Source organism: Falco cherrug, chromosome 4 (genome assembly GCF_023634085.1).
Source record: "Falco cherrug isolate bFalChe1 chromosome 4, bFalChe1.pri, whole genome shotgun sequence".
NCBI classification, from domain to species: Eukaryota; Metazoa; Chordata; class Aves; order Falconiformes; family Falconidae; genus Falco; species Falco cherrug.
In genome coordinates this window covers 110,073,351-110,096,583 of record NC_073700.1, presented here as the reverse complement: position 1 = coordinate 110,096,583, position 23,233 = coordinate 110,073,351, and the positions used below count along the sequence as shown (strand labels likewise).

Here is a 23,233-nt window from a genome sequence, read left to right as displayed (position 1 = left end):
TGTCGGTTATCTGGTGCTGAGCGAGAGACAGATTTATTTCCAGAGCTTGCGACTCTCATTTCTCCCAGCTGAAGCTGCAAGGCAGAGTGTGCATCTGTGATTTCTTTTTTTTTTTTTCAGTTGCAACTATGTTGCAGTGAGGTCTGTCACTAAAAGTGATGGGATTTTTGGAGCGTTTGTACGGGGAAGGCAGGAAGGACAGTGGAAGGCATCTCTGCTTTCCATAGCACTGGAAGCTGCTTGAATTCACACAAGCATGAACTGAATCTCCAAATCTCAGCCATACCCTGTGTGCACTGACAGCTGGTTCACCAGCAAAGGACTGCAGAGCTCCACAAAGGCACTGGGTCTCTGCATTGGGGTGATATTAATGTGCACTCTAAAAATAAACCGTGAATTGCCACCTTGGAGCTGTCCGAGGGTCCACTCAGCACTGAAAGTAATGCGCGGGCTACGGGAGTAACTGCACTTGCTACCAAACCAGTATCATATGCTTTCTGCTGACATTTCCCCAGCAAGACACCAGTGCGACACAACAACTGCTAGCAGGCAGGACCTAACCGGGACTGAAATGTGTTCTGAGGTGCGAGATTTACTGAAACCTGTAAAGCAGCAGCCGCAAGAACCTCACTGGCTAATCACTCACCAAGGCTCTTTATTGTCAAAAATATCCTCGTTGGAGGAAATTTGGAAAACATGTACAATCTGCCAATGTCCATGGAAGTCATCAATACAGCTGCTAAGGGCTATCTCCTTTTTCAAAAGGCTCTAGAAGACTTCATATTTTACCAAGTTGTTTATTTAGGGATGGGTAATACTTACTGGAAACTGGTCCTGAACTCAACCACTGACTTTTAACTCCTTCATCTTCAAAGCTGTCCACGGAGGGCTATTAGTACCTTCTGACCAGACAACATTAGCCGTAGAAAGAGCAGTGGAAAGCACACATTTCAAAGATACCCATTTTCTGAACAGTTTTCCCCACTCATTTTTTTATGGGTCACAGCTTAGAATAACAGAAATAATTTAATTTGGAACAGGCTGAATATTTTGAGATGCCACTTCCCTCTCCTTCCCCCCTCCATCCCGCACCCCCTTGCAAAACAATAACACAAACGAAACACAAGGGAAAAGAAAAAAAAATCAGTCATTGTGCTTATTGCAAGGAAATCTGCTTATGCGTGATTTGAAATCAGAGCAGAGTTTCAATTCATTCTGTCTTGTGTTGTTGTGTTTCATATTTCATGCTTTGGTTAACACTTATTTAGTCTGTTCCTAGAGGCTGTGACAGGTTATCCTGAAAGTTTTTAGACTTGCTGAGCATACACTCTCCACAGAGCATCTCAAAGTGAAAGGAACAAAGAACTCATTCATTTTTATGCAAAAAAAATTATTTTAATATTTTGAAGACCCAGCCTTTCCTCCTGACATGGCAACATGAAACGCGTAAGTCATCAACACCTAAGTTATCAACAGCTTTGAAGAAAACAAAACAATTTTGTGTGGCATTTCCTTTCTATAATTCAAAGAAATACAAGCAGAAGGTGTGGTTCTCCTCCTGAATTCACTTAAAATAAAAAATTCAGAGTGTTAATTTTTCCCCAGAAATTCCCATTTTCAGCCTTTTTTAATTTTAGCCAGTTTCAGGGGCTTTATAAAGGCTTTTCCTTCTTCCTAGGCACATCTCTGTGGGGAAGGAAGATATGACCAACATGTAAGTGTCAGTCCTGTGCTTGTCAGATCGTGCTTTGGCTTTATTGTACACTGACCAGGTCAAATTATACTGAAAACATTTTAAGAACATGGTAACACCTTTGGGACTGCCAGTGCATAGCGGATCCTTCAGGGCGAAAGTGATAAGAAAAGAGAAAGTCTTTGGCCAGGGCTGTGAAATTCTGCCTGGTTTTTCTCTTGTTTTCCCAAGCCAGGCACTTAAAATAAGAAAATAATTTAATGAGCATCTTGCTTTGCTGGATGAGCATGACAAAGAGGGCCTCTTTTATCTGGGTGCAAAGCCCCTGCTTCCCCCCAGCTTAGAGCTGGAGCGGTCGGTGGGGCTCTGGAGCCTGCACGAGCCCGGTGGGTTTAATGCACTGCTCCTACCCAGCTGAGACCCTTGCCCCCTGCCTCCAGGATTTCCATCAGGGGCTGACAGCTGGGCATCAGCTGGGCTGACTTGGACCCTAATTGTGTTTCTTGTGCTGGTGGCCACTAGAAGGAGGGCAGAGAGACACGCTGGGGGCTCCCCGGGGTTCCTGGATCCCTCCTGCTCGGGGATGCTTTGCCTCCCAAGCCTGGGAAGTGGCATCAGTGATGAGCTTTTCCATGGGGGTTTTATAAACCTGCCACTAAAATGCACCACAGAGGGGTCCTTTAAAGATCATGAGAGACTCTGCAGAAGTCGTTTGATTTCTAGGCTCATTAAAGGTGTGCACAGAGACACACTCACACATGCACCTGCTAAATAATCGGGCAGGCAGTGCGGCACTACATTTTCATCACTATTTTGCCCCCTCCCCCCACCCCATCCCTGTGTTTGATGCCCCGGGAAAGGCAATTACCCAGCTCACTTTCCTTGCAGCCTACCTACAGGCTCAGGAACCACTTCACCAGACGGGCAGTGCCCGATGCCTAATGACATCCTCAATCTTGTTTTATAGATGTAGCTGCAAATGAATATTTTTTTTCCTCCCTGGCTGAATCCTTGTGTTCTCTGAATTTCAGGTGTAACCCCTGCATCTATTTGGTCACCCGGTGTGTTGCAAGAGCTGTATGTTTTGTGGTTAACAATTAAACAAGGAGCGAAGGCTGGCACTTCTTATATCGGGGAGCACCCGCTGCTCACTCGAGCTGACACCAAGCCCACTCACCCCTGGTCTCCCCAGCTCGCCTTTGCCATTGAGGAAATGCAATCCACTGCCATGTCATTGGTACAATACTCCAGCTCCTGGACACCAGTCTGAGTATGACAGTCACACAAAACCAATGTCACACTCATCTCGGGCAGGCTGTGCTTCAGCAGTACGTCTTTATTCCCCGCTGCTGCGCGTTGACTTCCAGTCATCATTCCCCTTTGAGCAGCTTGGGACCGGGCAGCGGGAGAAAGAGGAGCCGGCTGTGGCACTCCTTCCTGCTACAGCTTTTCTAGACCTGACTGGGTTTTTTGCCTTTCTCCCCCAGAGCAAAAATCCTCATTTGTGTTGGTGGCTACAGCCTCCTTCTGTGCCCTGACCTTGACCATCTGCAAAACTTGGGGCCTTCATCAAATGCATCCCCAGATCTCGTCTGCTTCTCTCTGAAAACTTGCAGTGCCTCCTCTTTTCCAACCCAGACAGGGTTTTGCAAGCTTTCTGCTCTAAGTTTCAGGCTTCCTGCAGTCTTTCTTCTTTTTATTTATTGCTCTTGATTCTTCCAAGGAAGCCAGCATTTCCACAGTCCATTTTTTTAACAAAACGGCTCTCATGCATTTTTCAGTACCACTTCTTATGCACGGCATATCACTCCTGAATTATCCACAGGGCCTTGGTTTCTTCCCGTCCCTCCTCAGCTTTTATCATGAAGGTTTCTTCTGTTAGTGGTTCAGAAAAGGGGCAATTAGGATAAATGAAATTTATTTTAAAATATAGGTTCATGCTGTGGGGTTCTTTTCCCCTCTGCCTTTTATGTGCTGGATGCATTGTTGGTTTTTGAACTTTTCTAAATAATGGTTATGTCTTTTTAGGCATGCAAAGAATAATTCAGGGTAATTCAGCCCGATACTGCAGCTCTCCCTCCCAGCTGCCGTCTCCTTCAGCGAGCGCTGCCAAGGGGCAGAGATGCTCATTAAAAGCCTCTCGGCTGTCACTCAGCCGGCCAGAGGCAGTCGGTCCTGCTTCATGTCGGGAAGAGATGGCTCATGGAGGAGCCTCGCTGCTGAGGTCTCAGGGAGGTGAGAGTCCACAACTGGGACCCTGTGGACTTCTGGGTCTGGTGTGTGGGCACATGAATATTTCACGTCCTTGCCCTTAATGCAATGCAACTGAGTCTGTGCTGCCCCATGGCAGCCTGGCAGGACCGTGGTGGGTGAGGATGCTCATTCAGCAATACTGTTGCACAGGGCAGGCTTGAGTTGTCATGAGATGCGGCTTCTGCTGGGGCTCTGCCCTGTCTTTCAGAAGCATGGCTCTCGTGTTAATTTGATGCTTTTGTCTCACCTAAGGTCATGACTGAGACATGTAAAGGCCTGCAAAAATGAAGGGCAAAAGAAGAGGAAAAAATTCCTGTGCATTTCAGAGGCAACTGCCACTGGAGTGGCAAGCACTGTTGTCAGCCTGAGAGGAATGAGCCCTTCATTTGGGATTTCAGACAAAACTGGATCTGATTCTTGGGCCACGTGCAGCTTTTATCTCTGCCTGTCCACAGCTGGGTGCATCTGACCCTCCAGCAGAGTATTATCAGCCCCTGGGGCAGAGCCCACAAGCATGGGAAAATGGCTGTGAAACCGCTAGGATTTCAAATAGAAAATCAAACTGTGCACATACACCTCACCCCTCATACACCCACACTAGCAAACAAGATAAATGAAAACAGTAACCAAGCTTCCCAAGTTTTGCCTAATTTTTACTGGGTATTACAGTCAAAAAATTCCAGAAACGCTATGTGAGGCAGTAATTTCTCAAAAAGGTTGTGTAGCTGTCTATTTAAAGCCCGTTTTAACTGAGAAGTCTTGCTCTAAAAACCCGTCCTCTACTCACATTAACAGGAACATATTCACTGGTTATACCTGACTATGTAAGTTGAAGGAAGAAGGAGCAGCATGAACAGTAGTAAACACCCATTAACAGCTGGTGTCCCATTAAAACCTGGCTAGCTGATGCTGACTTTTTTCTGGGTTTGGGGTTTTTTTTTTAATCATCTCTGCCATACTGGGGCCGAAACAGGGAATCCATTAAGTTCCATTAAGACTAGTGTTGCTGGTGGTTTGAAAATGGATTCCCTTTGCCCAGCTTTCCCAGCTCTTTTCTGTTTGCCTTCTGCAGACATTAGAACGATGGAGCCTGGCTCACATGAACACCCATGGAAAGCCCATTTGAAGCTTGCACGCTCGAATACTGCCATATAGCAGAAGTGCTGGGCTGAGATGACAAAGCTCTACCAGAGCCTCGAGCTTAAACTTGCCTAATGAGGGACAAAAATTCTCCATCCACCACTGCTGTGACCATTTCTCTTCATTCTGTGCTTTGCAATTAGCACATTTAAAAGGGACACTGCTTAACACAAGAGGGGTCCCAGTTCCTCAGGAATTTTTTCTACAGCCTGGGCAAACAGGCAAGCGAACGAGGTTTTTACTGTGCCACTGGCAACCTGGCCTGGGGATGCAGGTGCCATTATTTCAAGTGAATGTAACGAAAAGAAGATTTCATTTCAGCTCTTCACATAGAGAAATGGTGGTACAACTGCTTTTCCAGGGCTGAAGCTTTGAGGAAAACCTCTCCAGCAAGATAAAATTTATATTATTAACCCAAAGCTCTTCCCCTGATCACAAAATCTGCGTTCCTGCAGATGGAAAAAACCCAACCCTCTGTGATACTACTCATGATGAACTCAGCCCTCTTTTGAACAGGCGGGTTGAAATACTTGTAGCAGACCCTTCACAGTCTATCTGACCTGTTAGGAAAGAAGAAAGATAATAAATTGGACAAGTAAATTTGAATTGCAAATAAATTAAAGAAAGTCACAATCAAGGCACTGACATTCCATAGGTGAAAAAAGCAGCTTTTGTGCAGGTAAATTATCTACTGCAAATTATTTACTCAGCTCTGCTGTGAAGAGCTCTCGGGATGGGGCAGACAGAAGCAGGTTTGGTCCTGAGAATCAATCTTTGGACATTAAAAAAACGCTGCTGCCTTTTCAAGTGTAATTTATTCAATAAGATGCTTTTTCTTTCAGGATGCTGCAGACATTCTTGATTTTCATTTGTCTTTGTCTGGATATGTGAAATAAGTTTGCCATATTGTCCATTTCATGCTAATTTCTCAATATATTCATATATTAATTTTGGATATGGGATTTGTGAAGGACTCTGCTGACTCTCAGACACTGCTGTTAAAAATGGAGATAAACCTGCTGAAGATAATTTAACTCTATTTCTGTATAGCAGGTAATATTAAAACTAATGGCATATGCAAGAAGCTGCGGGTTTGGTTGGATTTCTATTTTTTTTTCACTTTGAGTGCTTTATAACACTTGTGAAGAGCAGTGGTCCTTGGATGGGAAGCGGGGACCCCAGGTTCCTGCTCCACGGTGCTGCCAACACATGTTGGAAGAGGTCCTGCTGGTTTGGGGCTCACCATGCTACATCTCTCGGTTCAGCCTCCCTGTTCCCAGGAGACCTTATATCTTTTGAGGATTTCATTTCATACAGACAAGTAAAATGTCCTCCAAAGGCATGGGTGCCCCTCGACCAGCCCAGGCAACAGCAATCGTTCTGCTGCTTTCAAGCTAAGTTCTTCAAACCAAGAGCGGAGTGTCGTGGTTGTGGGGTGAGGCACAACATAAAGCCTGGGGCTGGGGTAACACCACCATAAAGGCGCTCCCTGGGACACAGATGCAGGCAGAGCAGCGCGGTTTATACCTTCTGCATCTTTATCTTCGAATTTTATGTACACTTCAGGTTGCTACTGGGTTATTTTTAGGTCATTTCAGGAATATATATTTCTGCAAGAGCTATTTCTGGGAGCCCTGCCAAATTGGAAACTGTAGTCACCTATACATCCCCCACAAGCATGTATACCAAACAGCCACTGCCATTCTCATCCTCGCTACGCCTTGCAGCCCCCAGGGAGAAGGCACATCAGTCTGCAGGAAAAAGGAGTAAATGTCCCTGCAAGGCTCTGGAGGAAGCAGGCACCCCACAGAACTGCAGGAACACATCCCTGCTGGAAGCAGCACGTGTGCATCCCTCACCCAGTCAGGCTCTCCCCATACAGACACCAATGCACTGAAAGCAGCAGGAGCACTTTGGAGGTGTGAGGTAAGGGTAAGGGGGGGCAATGTTGGGGTATGACCCCCACTGCCCCCTCGGTGGATGCAGCGGATGGGAGTTATTCATGTACCAGGCTGCATGAAGCTGTTTGTCTGATAAGCAGGCCCTGCAATGACTGCTGTAACTCCAGATGTTGTGGCTTGCAGGGTTTGGAAGTTCCTTGTGTTAGAAATATTGGCCTGGGTTTGGAGTCCTGGAATGTCACCTGGGAGCATCTTTCCATTTGTCAAAAATGCATTGGGAAACAACCAGCAAATCTGAGTTTCTCTGTGTTTGGATAGACTTGCAAGGGTTTGAGGCAGCTGGAAAACACAACATGCAAAAGGGTCCCAGGCACTGCTGCTGCAGGTCAGAAGCGTGGCCCCGAACACAGAAATGAATTGAACCCCTTGCAGTTGATTTAAATTTTTTCAGGGCTTAAACCATTTTGTAATTGGTGTAGTAGGGCACAATGTTTTGAAGTGTGGCCAAAACTACAAAGCAGAGCTCCTTCTCTCCCTAATCACCAGCAATGCTCTAGAACTAACAGAAAGTAACTAAATCCCTTTTCATGGCAGCATCTTTTCCTGGTCTGTGTGTCAGGATTTTGCTGCATGCATCTTAATCATGACTACAAAACACGATACTGTCAGCATTACCATTACGGGGAGATTTTTTTTACTGTAACACTGCCTTTTTACTTTATCACAAAAGTATGGATCAGCTAAATTCTGCTGTACATAGGGGACCAATTTTCCACAAAAGAAGTCAACAGAGAAAAAGAATTTAAATGCTAGATTAACCCCCCAACAAAAGCAATGTTTTAGCCGAATGCCTCCTCGACATCCAGAACAAATCTTGCTAAAAGAGAGTTTTAGAAGGAATCTGTGTCAAAGTAGATCTATTATCTGATAGATAAGTAATGGGTTTCATCAGTCATTTTTATCCGTGGGAAGGGGGCAAAGGAGGGAAGAGGAAAGTGACTCTGTTGGAAGGCTGTCCATTGGAAGCATTACCCAGACAGTGAGATTGCGTGTCTGCATGCAGACTTGAAAAGATACAGATCATCAGATAGCAGCACATGCCTTTGAAAATGGGTCATAAACATTAGAGGAAAGGATACAAGGACAAAGGGAGTAGCAGAGCTTTGCACTACAGAGGTTATTTAAGTGTGTGTATGTACGTGTGCGTGTGTGTGCATATGTGATAAACAAGCAGGATAAAGAACTCAAATCTGTCAAACAGTGATACTGGGCTAAAGGCCTGTTCATAACAATATTGCTCGACACTCCTCTGCCTCCCTTCTTGAAGCTGTGCTGGGAGCTATACTGAAATACACTGTACAGTAGCATCTAAAATACACGGGGGAGCTGAGGAGGCATGGAGCAATGGGACCTGTACCAGACAATGTGTCTCTCCATAGCCTGATGCATTCCCAGGTGCTGGAAGGCAGCTGTCTGCTCCTTGAGGTTGCCAGCGTGCTCCTGCCCTGGGACAAGGAACTCCCCCTCAGCCAGTCCCATGGCATGCTTTAGAAATCAGCATGGGTCTGGGACAACAGGCAGTTTGGATGCCATCACACCTTTCTTAGAAGGTGACCTTGCTTAGATGATGTGTTTCAGCACATGAGAATTGTAGATATGAAACAATGCCTTCCAAATGAAATGGTGTGACTTGCACCCTGACGGTGGTCCTTGCATCGGCAGCTTCAAGGTAAAATGTGGTCAACAAAAGCCTCTTAGTGGCATACAGATATTTTTGGCTGCTGCTCCCTCCACTGCTCATCTCACACTCACTTGGGAAAGAGTTTAAATCAGCAGTGGCTTCAATAACACTTCTTCAGGAAAACAAAGTGAAGTAGCTGGAATTTAAGGAGCTGGTGAACTGCAGCAGCAGCGGCTTTCTAGAAGCTCTTTGCATCTTGCTGTCCATAGCAGGGCTTTATTCCTCTTGTGAGTCGTGGGTGGGAAATGAGACTCTGATAAGAAAATAAGTCAGTTTGCTCATATTGCAGGAAGCCAGAAACTGAGATGGGCAAATACCCTCTGTGAAATCCTAATGCAATGTGACGTATCAGAACCGCATCATGCTCAAAACCCAGCAGAAATGAAAATGTTCAACAGTTTGAGTTAACTGAAAATAGGGAATATTTCTGAGCTGTTTGCTCAGTGCTGTCTTTCTTAGAAATGTTGCTGTTCCCCTGCAAAATATGTAAGCATGTGTCATGGTTGGAAGGTAAACAGTGTGCACTCAACACTCAGGCATCTTCTCCATGGAGGGAAAGAGCAGCCCTGCGAAAGACCTCCCACACGCTCCGTGAATCTAGCCTTGAGCACCTGGGCTCTCAAAGGGAAAAACATTTTACATACTGGAGAGCACATGGAGCCCACCAAGCACATGTATGCACATATTCCAAAGTCCCCTATGTACTTGCCTCTGAACAGATTGGTAATAACACCATGCCAAAAGCAGCGTGTACTGTAGGCTGTAAGCTCAGCCTCAGCTTTATTCACTTACTTGGCCTTTGCAGTCGTAGAGGGATGTCCCGTCACCAGCTCCATAGTGGCTCGGTCCTGTTTCTGTGCTTATGGCCTTTTCATCTCTAATGCAGTCATGCAACAAAGTGCAAAAGATTGACTCCAGTTCTTGGAGCACTGAATTTTTGAGACATCTGATCCTTGTAGGAAAGAGAGGAAGGCTTTCTTTCTGGAAAAAGGAACACAGTGAAAAAATCATAGGGCAAGAAGTAGTTTTATTTGTTCTTCCTGGGCAACACTGGATGTAGGAAGGGGCACTGGTCTCATGGGATGTGTCAGCACACCCCAACCGAGCAATGCCTAAAGAGAGCATCCACTGAAGACAAGGAAGCCCCTGGCAGCCGAGGCAGAGGACGGGTGGGCTGGTGAAGGAGTGTGCCACCCTGGGGTGAAATGACACCCTGGGGGGGGAGCAGTAGCTCTGGCACAAGCTGTGCCAGACAATTTGTATAAATACCATAAAGCTTTCGTGTCTCCTTCACTCCCAGGCCCTTCTCCCATCCTGCTGGTTATGGCGCAGCCCCAAGGCTGCTATACGAGTATCAGTGTCCTATAGATCGTTCACCAGATGTGAAGAGACACAGCGAGTTGTGCGCATGCCAGGCTGGCTGGCTTAGCTGCAATCAGGCTTCTCCAGGAGGTGACTGCAGAGGGACTCCAGAGCTTCTCTTCGTCTTCTGCCAGGTGAACGTGGCAGTCCTCAGACGCAGCAGGACCACTGTGAAGGTGCCACACGTGGGAACCGGGATTAATGCACACTTAAGGCATTGCATTTTCCTAGCAGATGGGCTTCAGCACCACTTTTAAAGCTACTTTTAAAACAGTGAGTGACATAGGGAGGTTACAGAGCTACAGAAGAGCTTCAGACTGCTATTAATATTTTTATTGCCGAGTGCAGTTGTCCTACTTTCAAGAGGCAAGGCTGATGAAATTTATTGCTATATTAATAATCTTCATCATATCCTTTTTTGCGGATCCCTCTTGCGTGTTTCTTTAAAACCCATGAGATCATCTGCTGCCTGCTAATGGAAAGCAGTTTATTTTGAAGGAGGATGAACTGACAGATTTTTGTTCCCATGAACTGTATAAGAAATCTAACAAACCAGATGCAGATGGATCAATACGGGCTGTTCTTTATTTATCACTCCCTGTCTTCCTCACTTTATTTTTATGGCTATTAAAGATGCTATCATTGATATACCATTTTTGACTGTCTTTATGTAATGTATACACTGGACAATGCTGCCATTCACATTCAGGTAAAACGCTGGGGTATTGAATGACCTAGGAAAGCGGTACAGGCTGTCTTTCATTTCCACAGCACTAGGTTTACCCAAGGCTGGATCTCTAGCGAGTAACATTTCTGTTACACTCCAGGACATGCGAAAACAAAAGTAAGTTTGATCTTTGCCCTGAGTATTTCTACACTTCCAAGTGTTCTTGAGTTTTCCTTTAGGTGGGACTTTAGCCAGTGAGTTCTTGGGCTCTCTGCTTCATTAAAATCATTCCCATTGGGCTTGTGATCACCAAGAAGCACAGCAATGCTTGACTGCAGCCCTTTGATGGTGCAATTTCAATTAAAACTCACTATTCACTACAGATGAGGAAAAGTCACGCTCCAAATCATGACATTTTGTCACAAGTAAGCAGCTGATGGGAGTTGGGTGAATCTGAAGCATGATATGGCTTATCCTTGCCTGCACTGCCTGACAGCATTGTGTCAGCTAATTTGACTGTCAACAAGAGAATGAAACTTGCTTGCGGAATCATGGGTATCAGAGATAAAAGCGTCTATCCTGCCGTCCTGATTGTGGCTGCTGGGCAAAATAGTCACCCACAAGCCAGTTTTAAATGATCCACCCTGAGTCTGATAGCACTCTGGCGATGAGAAACCAAATTCAGCAATGACTAGTCACCCCACTACTTGGAGAGATTCACAGCCTGCCATGTACTTTCAGTTTAGGATCTGAAATTGGTCATGGAAATCTTAGTTTTCCAGGCAAGTCTGCTCAACTCCTGTTAAAAGCAAAGAAAAGGAGAACCATGTCCCTACATTTATCAAAAGCAGCTTCAGCTGTGCTCCTGCAGCAAGACTTGCCTCAGATGTTAAAATGAGAATGTGACACACTTGTACGTCTGGCACCAGGTAACTAGTGCTGTGTAGTTGGGAAATCTGGTCTATCTAGGCAGCCTGTATTGATTGAGGCAATCCTTGCAGATTTAGTAAGAAGAAAATTCATCCCTTTGCCCAGCTAAATCTGGGATAAACAGGTGGAAATCCTGGGCTAAAGCTTTACAATAGAAAGAAATATTGTTCTAGTGACTCAATTTGCTAAAAACAAATGGTGTGGCATTTAAATTGGAGCATCTATCTCTAGCAACCCAGCACCTCTAATCACTTTCTCACCTTTACATTTGAATGCAGTGAAGGCAGAGGTACTGCATTTACAATTATAGCAGATGACTTCATCCCTCTGAAATGACTTTAAAAGATTAGAATTCATAGATTATTTATTAACTCTTAGTGAATGTATTTCCAGAATGGGGACAACATATTGCATCAATGTCTAGTTCCACAGTTTAACTATTTTAATTAAGAGGGAAGTGTACACTGCTGTAAGGAACTCAGCCCACGTACCGCTGTGCAAGGTTTTTTCCTTACTGTTGCCTTTCTGGTACAAAGCCTTTGTTCCTTTAAAGTGATGCTACTAACAGTGATCATAACACTGGAATCTTCCTGTGAGAACTCAAAAATAACAGTTCTAGCTAAAGCAAGGCTGTTCAGTCAAGCCATCCAAACCAGGCAGCCCAACAGTTTAATTGACCCTTTTTGATCATGACCACCTGACTCCCAGGTTGGCAGAGAGATGTGTGACGGAGTGGCACTGGCAGCTTAACCCAAACACTCCTGCTGCCTAGATAACAAAAAGCCATCTCATTAAGTTCATGACAGCAACTGCAGCATATCCAGAATTGTTTTCCTCCGTGGCCGAATTTTGTAGCAAATCTCTCCCCTACTAAAGCCTTCACTTGGTTCCTGGGTAGTAAACCAGCATGCTTTAGAAGTGGCAATAAAAAGATGAGATGAGCATAAACACTGTGTTCCAGACCTCCAAACTAGGTGCCAGTCCAGATGAAATATGAAGCTGTCTACGGCTTAAGCAGACAGAGTTTTCCAGGGAAGGCTGAGAGGGATCAAGTAGCTGAGGAGCCAGACCCATCCGCTGCCGGAGGTATGCTGGCTCCTTCCAGCCGAACTGGGGACCGAGACACAGGTCAACACTGCCCCAGATGCCTGTGGTAGCTGATCAGCACCAGCATGCTGCCAAGGCACAGCCTGGGCTCTTCTCTGGGAAAAGGTGGGCATCGACATCGGGAGGCAGAGCGAACTGCACTGGGATTTACTTTGACAACGTGTTGTCCCAACAGGAAAAGAAAACAATGTAATTTAGATGCTGTCAGGACAGAATGTCACCTTTAAAGAAACGGAGATCTAATTATCAAGATATCGTTTGGAAGACCTGGTATGGAATAATTCACAGACACAGTGAAGAATTAAACCCTTTCAAAGCCATGTAAAAGTATTTTTCCTCTATTTCTAATACTTGCGATTTTCAGCTAGGTTAAATGCATCAAGCTTAATCATTGAGCATTTAAAAACACACTACATAATGCTTTTAGGCTTGGTGTAAAGTGTTATTACATGCTAAGATGCTAAGGGCTACTTTCACCTCAGTGTTCTGATTCATTAAACGACTACAGTTCTGTGGTGCCATCCTTGAATGACAAGGCATATCTGTGAAATGCAGCTAGAATTCACAGGATAACACCTATACGATTAGGATAATTTGAAAAGCACAAGAGCTAAGAACCAGAAAGAAGACCCATCAAGTTCATGTCAGGCTATTACAACAGGACTTGTTCTGTTAAATAACAAAGTTGCTTTTTTAAACTCTTGCAGTTCACTTTTATAGTGGGGAACTCAAGAGCGAAGGTATTACCGGGAATCACTAAGCTGGCCTGAATAGCTGCCTTAAAGCCTCATCAAATGGAGCATGAGACTCGGGTTCCAAAAATACATCCGTCATTTTATAGTAAAAAGAAATTTCCATCTGGAAAGGAGCTTTCACAATTCACTGAAAATACGGAAATGGAAGATCCTGTTCCAGAAATTTTCACCATCCTTAATTTCTTCCCTTTTTCTGGACAAATGATTTTTGCACATTTGGACAATGGTTAGGACAGGCAGTCAGATTCGTGCATACTTATTAAACAAAGTGCTAAACAGCTTCACGGTTAATCCTTTGCTGGTTGCTACAAATAAAGGTAACTGCAATGCCGGAAAATTACAGTTAAGAAAGGCAACTGTGTACCCTGGTCCTGCTTAGTTTAAACTCTCATCTTTTCTCTGGGCCAAATCCCAAAATCCTTTTATGCAGTTTTTTATTTCTGCAAACTTCCTTTATCTTCTAGCTTAAATTCAGTGCATGCAACATAACGGCTGCTGAGATGGAGTTATGGGGCATGCTGGGAAAGGAACTCTGAGCTAGCAGTAATTTGCATGTTTAATTAACTATATAATCAGGACACTTGGGCAAGGCGCTTTTTTCCAAGGAAACATTCTTCACCTGGATATGTGCCATTGTCAAACCCAGAAACTTCTTGTGGAAATGTATGTGCCTCCTGAGTCTGGAGTGGAAACTTCTGCCTCAAAGCAGAGAGCAGGACACATTCTCCTCCCACCAGGCGCCCGCAGGCAGCCGCAGCTGCATCTTTTGCCTTCAGATGGAGGAGTCTCCCCACCAGTCCCTTCCACGGTGGAGCCATGTCCACTTCTTCTGCCCTTGTCCACATGAAGGAGACAGTTAGCTTACTGGGAGAGCTTCTCCCGCTCGGTGATCAGTACACGAACCTACAAATCAAATGCTTGGGAAGCAGGTTCCAGTCTGAATCAGGTACTTTGGGGGTGTGAATGCAAATATCTCATGGTCCAGATGGCAGCACTGGACTTTTGGCTACTGGGGCATGCCCTGTTTGGGGAAACCATCCCCACTCCCTCCCCTTTCTGATGACCAGGAGAGGATCAGGCTCTTCTGTGGAACAGCCCAGCCATGTGTGCAAGTTCTTCCCCCCACGAAATTCGGAGCTAAAAAGCCCAGGCTAAAGTATTCTTATTCCTCCTAAGACAACAGCAGATTAAATGGGATGAACTGATCGGCTGTACTTCTTGTAAAGTTATCCCCAGAGATAAATGTACAATGTTGTTACGGAGGCTGTGGTGGTGTCTGCAGCGTAACTAAGGCTGACAGACTGCTTGCATGTGGGTGGCTGTCTTCTTTCCAGCTGTGACCAGCTGAATTATATCACCTGTCCCACTTGATATATTAGGATATGCCCAAACTCAAGATGCATGTTGCTGCAATAGGGAAATTAATGTCCACCACTGGAGGCAATTAATAATGATTAGGAGCAAAACAGCAGGGTTAAATCTGTGCATTTAACAAAGTGTTCATACAGCTTTTTTATATTATACTTCAGCCACCGGGTTCTGTCAAATTTCTGCTCCTTTTTGGGGGGACTAGGACAACCTTATCTTAATTAATGTGTAAACTTAGTTGAAATGTCAAAGTTGTTTCAGCGAGACATGTTTATTCATTACTTAATTCCAGCTTCAGCCCCAGTAGAGGAAAGCATCAAACATGTCCATGTGAAGGAACCTATAGAGAAAAATGTTAACATCCATTTCTGTGTCCATTTTCATTCAGAACAGCACAGCTCTAGGTATCCGTGTTTGAAGTTGCTACATCTCTTTGATTTCTGGACTCCTCAGCTAGTACACTAAAAAGCAGCAGCAAATTGGCACATGGAAAATTTGCAATGCTCAGTTTAGTGCAAATCCTTAATTACCATAGAAAATGGTGAGTGATGGGTTATTAATTTCTCTTTTGTGGCCAAAACGTGATTTCATATATGAATATTGGACATCTAATAGAAACAGGATGCTCTTGCATATTTTATACCTCCAGGATACAGGAAGGCTTGTGGTATGCAGTGCTTTTTGAATCTCTGTAAGACAGCACACAGTCCTGCCAACGCCAGGCATTCCAAAACTGATGATTAAGATTTCTAAAGTCAAGAATTTCCTTTTATGCAGTGTTAATAATAGTGAGATTCACTAATACTCCCAAGATTTACAGCATCCATATGTAGTCACAGTTCTTTTATCTGCCTTTTGATTTTTTATTGCCTTTTTGACATTTTCACACCTTTCCTTGAAACTATAAGGACTTAAATCTTTGTGTGGAGAAATCTACAAACTAAAGAAGACTACAAGACTAAGAAAAACATGAGGATTGCAATAAACTAGGGAGAGTCTGCAATGGGGTGTATGACAGCAGGTAAAGGACTTCATTAACCTCAAGATCTACCTCAAGTCAACTTTATCCCTTTGTTGCATTGGGCAACAGTTTCCATCATCACTGAGGGACAAAGATCATAGATTTCACCAAACCCAAGAGCCACCCTGGGCAGTCAGGATGGGATAGGGACAACAATGGGGAACCACATGCAAAAAATATTCCTGATTATTCACATTTTCCATGTCAGCTGTATCTTTCCGAGTTTCATATGTGATAAGAAGGGTTCTGGGACTAATTCTCCATTTTCATGCCTGTGAGCTATGGTTAGGTCATTTGCAGAATCCCTAAAAGTTTGCCTTCAGCCACATGCTCTGTAACTTCAGGCTCAGTATAAAGATAATGCAGAAACAGTCTTCCAAATGACAACTTTACAAGTTCAGTACTGATAAGTCTCACAAGTCCTGCATGTTCATCATATGCACACTGTCCAACTTAGGTTCTGCATGCGAATGAAAATACAGAAATTCTTTTATTACTTGTAAATAGAGGCTCGTCTGGAAGTATAAGACTTTCACTAGCCTTAAAAGTGCCTTCAGCCACAACCTAATGGTTGGTAGGAAAACCACTTTGTAACTGTGAGATGTCAGATTTTGGGGGAGGTTTGGCATGCTTTGCTTGTTTTCACAGTGGATCAGCACAATGTTATTTAACTGACATTCGGTCCTGAATACAGAATTGTCAGACTTCACTTGCCGGGAAAAATGTACTTCTTTGGTGTTTATGATGATGAGCAAAAGAAGCCATACAAAATTCATTTCACTGAAACTAATAAAATAGTAAAGGAGGAGAGATAACCTGTCAGATTACTTGAAACATATCCATTTCTGGGATAGTAATAAAAAAATGGAAGTAAAAATAGAAAAGGAGACCAATAGGCCATGCCAAATGAGCTAGGCAGACAGCAGAAGTGCTTAGCAGACATGACACCGCTCTCATCAACTTGGCCCGAGAGGAGTATTTGCTATTAGATGTAGACTCCTGCATAAAACATGGTGGTAAAGATTACTCTGAACTGGCTCCTTCTTGTGAAGAGGGAATGGTACTGACAAGACAAATGGGGCTATATCTATTATTTCAAGACCAAGAAGAGAGATTTTGAAGAGATGAGATACTGACCCAAGACATTTCCTCTCCTGTGAGCAGCAGGATTGTCATCAAGGCTTCCACATTCAAGCTGTTGTTGCCTGCACAGAAAAGTGATTATTTTTAATGACTACGGCAATATTAATTGAAGAAGAAATCTACTCTGGACAGTGTGCTAGTTTTGAAGAAAGTAACTGATGATAGATAGGAGCCAAAAAAAAAAAAAAGAAATTCAGGAAGATAAATACATCTTTCAACTGTATGGAAGGAAATCTTGAATTGCTTCAAGTATTCTAACCTAGTTATCTGTACCTAAAAGTCTAGGCTTTGACATACAGGGCAAAACAACCAAGTTGTATAAATCCTAACAAGGTTCCATGATAATAATGATAATAAAAATAAAAATAATAATGAATTTAAATCTTCTTGAGGCAAATTGATCTCAGGGTAGACCTGCTTTTTGTGACAGCTATCACCATGAATCCATGGGTTACCTACTTTGTCCCAAGATCTGTATTCTTCATTTGCCGAATTAGTCTTCAGTATACAAAATGAGAGCGTAGGCAGGTAGCTTTTCTATCTGAAAGTTAATTTTCTCTGCTATTATTATTTTGACTTAGTTGACTTTCAGCAATTATTTATGCAGACCTATCTCTCTAACCTAATCAGTTCCAACACATTTTTCTGCAGTACTCTACCTTGGGTGGCAGGAGAAAAGCTATTATTTTAGATGTTGCTTTATTGGATGACAATAACAAGCGTATAGGGAATAATTGCTTAATCTTGTTGTTGGTTTTAAGATATGAACTGTATCAGGCTGGGCTGGACCAAGGAAAGGAGCAGACATCTGTTCACAGATCCTCGGGCTATATTTGCTTGATCTTTCTTTATCACAGTGCCTTGATCTAAGAACAAGGATTGCTGTGTGCAGCTGGAGGATGGGAACACTGTGATGTTTTTTACTTTGTCCATTGATCTGAGCGCTGCTGTACATGAATCTGAAGGGTTCCGGTGTGCCTCACAAATCCCAGTGAAATCGACTCTCATTTATTCTGTTATTTAGCTATTTATCGTTACCCTTTTCTTTCCCCGTGGGCCTGAACATGACACATAGGTTCACACAAGCATTTTTCAAACACTGTGCTTCCATAGCTGGGTTAATAAAGAGATGGCCAGCTAGTAGCTTGCTTTTAGATGATATTTTTTTTCCAAAAATAGAATTGTGCCAGATGTTTTTTAGAAAGGTGGTACAACAGACTGAGAGTAATTCCCGTTTGTGCAAGGGGACATTGGAATTCATTATTACTGGGCACTAAATGTTCAAATGCTTTTCTAAGGTCCTTAAATCTATTTCATTTCCGTGTTGACAGAGATATTAGACAGCTGTTGGAAAATCTGTCCCTTCTTTCAGTGCTACAACAAGAAAGCTTTCCGTTTAACTGCCAGGGGTCAATAAAGCTCTTTAATGTACAAATCAGCGTTGAGTGAAGTATAGGAAAGTATAAGAAAGAATTCTTTCGCTTTGTTTTTTGTGTGAAATTTTGTCGGCTCTTCCAGCTTACCAGTGTCACTCCTGAATGTGTTCGTGATGGACTGGAGGGCTGAAGCACATTTTCTGAATAGTCGCCCCAAGGGCTGGGATGCAGTGGGCACATTGGTGGCAGATGTAGTGGGGTCAGCAAGAAATTTTGCTCCCTGCAGGCTTTCCAGCCTGGAAAGGGAAAGTCTCCTCACTTGCCCAAGGGTAGGACGAGACTGCTTGACCCTGCCCTGCCCAGCCACACTTTGGGGACTGAGCAGCTGCAGTGCGGGGTGGTTTTTTTCTTGAACTGATTTGAGGTCTCATGCTTTTTCATGGTGTGAACAGCATCCTAGCAGAGATTGCCTTGTGGCCATCTCCTCTCTTGCTTGCAATCAAGCAACATCACTATGGAAACTGCTTGCACGGAAGAATAACATTAGGGAAGGCAGTCTGTGTTGTTAGCTCTCTTTAATGCAATATGTGTCTTAGTCTTTCCTCCCAAAAGTGGAATTAGTGTCTGGCTTTGCTCTTTATGGGAGCTCTCCCATCCCAGCTGTTTTGCTTCCCCACTTCCCCAGGCCATTCTTTCCTGACACCTGATTTTTCTTTCTCCTCAGTCTGCTCTCTGAGAGCTTGCATCCTTGCTCCCTGGGCACTTTATGTTGCCAGTTCTGCTCTCCCTGGCTGCTCCTGCTCCTCTCCTGCTTGCAAGCTGTGCTGACATGATGCAGGCACACCGGTGGCTTTGCCTTTAATAAAAGCAGCTCTCCTTTCCTTTTCTTCTTACGGCACAGAAGAATGCCCAAGTGGGGCATCTCAGTGACACCCTCCACCTTCTTCCCAGCTGCTTCATCACAATTTTGAGGTCTTCTCAAGAACACGGTGTCCAGATGACTACCAGAGTGGCTGCAGAGAAGAAGGGCGTGGCTTCACCTGAGCTTTGAGGCCAGCTTTCATCAGGGAGTTGTGACCAGGAGACATCTGGGGCTCCTGCCTCTCAGGGCATGTTGCTTTTGCTGTAGGGAAGCATTATTGCAGGTATACACCTGGCTGTCACAGGACATCGCTAAGATTGTTTCCTGTGAGACACAGTTCTCATACAACATTCAGCACGCCAGCACCTGAGGGGGTTTTCTATCTTCATTTACCAGTTGATGCTTAAATTATTTATATTTTTTTCACATTCCCCACATCAAAGGTTGCTGGAAGTAGAGCTTTTTACACTACTCAGTGGCCTTCTTCAGATGTGATAGCGTATTGTGAGTCCTTTTAAAGTAATTTAACACTGCAGCCCCCTAACTTTCTGGGAAAACAAGCAATAATTCAGAAATACATGGCTGAAAAACTATGTGTATGGTGGTGACTACCGAGTAATAGAGGACTGACTGGGTGCTCTTCCAACCTTCAGTTTTCAGCCATCCCATGACATAGATCCAAGCCTCCATAAAGTGCTGTGTCCCTGGTCAGCTATTTGTAAAGTATATATAACGCCCCATTCTTAAAAGAGGAATGAGAGGTTGTATAGTTCCAGTCTCTATGGATGCAGGGATGTACATCACATCAGCACAAACTATTATTATAACTAATAAATGTTAAATTCTGTCTTTTTTTTGACAGTTGATTTCATGAGTTCATATTTTCAACAGAACTTATAGGAGTATTTTAGAACAATTTTCCAATGTGATGTTTGGCCATCAAAATCAGCAATCTAAAACAGCATGCAAGAAGGAAGAAATATTTTCTGCTGATGCAGGCAATGGGCACACTAGCACTCTGACATGAGTGTAAATGCTTTGCAATTGTTTGGTATTAAAGTTTTAGAATCGATTCTCCAGTAGCTTTAGATACTTGGGTAAAACCTTATAATAGGCTGGGCAATCATTTTAGCTTTTATAACATAATGTGAATTCAGACACATGGTTATGCAAAAATCTTTCCCACTTGCATACCTCTTACACAGATTACAAAGGGAATGTGTTATAGACAATAAAATCTAGGGCGGGGGGTGTGGGGGTGTGTGGCAGAATTGTCATCCCTTTTCTCCAATGCCATTAAGCACAGAGACAGTGACACTGGCCATTGCCTTGTAAAGGAAAAACAAGTTTACAGTTCCTCATTTCCCATGGCAAACAGATTGCTTATTTTAATTTTGAAAATAAAACGACGGAGGCGATGTGGGTCTGTAAATAAGAGTGTGCATCTCAATTTTCTGCAAATGCTTAAGTGGTTTACATCTGTTTCCTCCCAGTTGTATTTCTCAAACATGAATTTCCATTTTAAAAAGAGTCATAAAATCACTACTGTTTCTCTGTGGATCTATTAGCAATAAAATAGCCTACAGAGGTTTGCACAGCCATGGAAAATGTACAGTGATAATAGGCTGTCCTGCTGTTACATGGCTTATGCAAACTTTACATTCATCACTGCAGAACCATCTATCCGCAGGGTTGGAGTACAGCAAACAACTGAATAAAAAAGACCAAAAGAAGGAAGATGATACAGGAAGCTCTATATACACATCATTAATCAGACATGATGAATTCTCAAACTTGAATATATGTTTTCTCAGAGCCAACCAAGAGAAAAACAATGCTGATCACAATCTGAAATGTAAAACTTTACATAAAATTAATCTCCTGCAAACTGATACTGCACTAAAGGACAGAAAGACAAAGAGAAAGAGAGAGGGAGAGAACTTATTTTCAAATCTGTCTGTTAGCTTTCATTTCCGGCACTCCTGCTACCCAAAGACTAGCACCTTGTGGAAGAAAACTTGCAGGCTGGTACTGGAGCCACTCAGTAATTAGTGCAAGTCAAATTGTCAGGGGTGTGAAAGGGCAGGAACTGCAGACAGACCCAGGAGGACCTCTAAGCCATCCACCAGGATCAGAGACACCCCTTTCCATTAGCCAGCCATGAAGCCAGCACCGTCCCAGTTTGACATTTACAGCCAGCTTAACTTCAGCAGAAAAGGGTCCCTGGTCACCTAAGTTCAGAAACAAGCTAGAACCAGCAACACCAGAGTTATAGCTGGAAGTCTTCAGAGATTTTTCACCACAGGCAGAAGCTCAAGATGTTTTTAATTTTTGTGTGGCCCTGGGTGGCCTGGAGGGTTTCCCAAGGCAGCTGGGAGCACACAGTAACCCCTAGCATCCAGACCACATTGCCCATTTCCTAGCTATGCCTCCTGCCAGTGGTGACCAAGGAGGATGGCTGGAGAACCCTCAAGCCGACTCTTTACCAATTCTGGAGGCTTTAGTATCTTCCACAGGAAAGGTGGGCTACAGCTCCTACAGAAGAAGCACACGTAGATTAATCTCCCCCAAGAAAGCCTCATTGGATTGCTCCTCGTTTGCCTGTCTACTGTAAATTTTTATCAGATGAAAACAGCTGACTGCTCTTTGTAGATGGCAGAGGGTGACAGTGGATGCTCCTTAGCTAAAGGGTAATTGGAATCAGAGAAGGAAAAGGGGAAGAGAGGACACAGAAAAGGGGAAGAAATGTGGTTTCTAGAGGGGTTGGGAAGACTGGTGAGAAATAAAGCCTCTCCCCATTTGGATGGATTCCTGCCATTATTCCAGCTGCTAGCTTCACAGCATGAAAGCCAGAAAAGCACCCAGTCCAGACACACAACATTAATCTGGTTGCCTAAACAGACTAAAAGGGTGAATGAAGAGAAATTATTCCTCAAAAGAAATGCAAGACATATATGAGCTCAGAAGAGCAACAACTTTTTGTACATTACTTTGGAGTCAAAAGCAAATTGTCAAAAGTTTCTTGTTGAAGTTCTGGTGCTACCTTTTGTATAAATGTGTCGTCTTTTTCTTTCATCAGGGATCTTATGGGAAGCATGACAGCAGCCTTTATTGCTTGTAAATGGCATACTGAAAAACATAGGGCAGATTCATTGCTGGTGGATTTGTAGTTTTGTTAAAGTAGCTCTGTGGATGAATTTGGTCCTTTGAGACCTTCTCAGCACATTGGTGTTTCTAGCTGAAGGTAAGCATAGTGGGAAATCTCCATCTTGTGAGCAGGAGCTTGGCTGTTGACTCTTTTAAGACAGATGCGTAAGTCTCAGTTATGATAAAATACTTCCATATTTCAAGTTCAGTGAAATATCCTCAGTCAAAAAGCTCCATCACACTGGAAGAAACTACTTTTCTCTGTCCTCCTAGATGATACACTGGCATTTTTTGTGTGGCTTTAGCTGTCTTGAAGGAGTTTTTCTTCAGTTAGCTCTTCTGTGGGGCCAATGCACAATCTGGTAGCTTCATTACTTTTGAATATAATTATTGCCCAATGATTTTTAGAGGCAGAGCTAATGAGTGCTGCAGTGTGTATTCAACAGAGAGGCCATCGTCTCTCTGAATCTGTATAAAACCCCTACTTTCATTCAACACTGTGAATCACTTAGTGGAGCCCACATTTGCCCCTGCTCCAGGACTAACACTAACGTTCCAGAAGCTGAAGGGAATCATAGTCTCTGTGTTTATGTTATCCACGGAATTTTTCATATTCTCAGGAAGCATGAGGAATCACTTGCTTATGGGAGCTTTCCTTGATGCAAGCAAAATTGCAGCTGCACCGTGGCACTGCAGTCACGGAGCCTGGAGAGAGGCTGGATTTCAGGTCCTGGCTCTTTTGCTTTATGAGCAGATGCCATGAAATC

At 43.7% G+C, this 23,233-nt stretch overlaps 1 long non-coding RNA gene across 1 annotated transcript in view; it reads right to left on the bottom strand.

Annotated features, from left to right (window-relative positions):
* Positions 1–1,170: 1,170 nt before the first annotated feature.
* LOC114017701 (uncharacterized) overlaps positions 1,171–23,233 on the bottom strand; it is a 45,603-nt gene continuing 23,540 nt past the window's right edge. Inside the window, exons 3-5 of the long non-coding RNA XR_003562909.2 lie at positions 17,076–17,143; positions 9,521–9,709; positions 1,171–5,646 (exon numbers count right to left, since the gene is read on the bottom strand). This is a non-coding gene — a long non-coding RNA (uncharacterized LOC114017701). The remainder of the gene's footprint in view (positions 5,647–9,520; positions 9,710–17,075; positions 17,144–23,233) is intronic.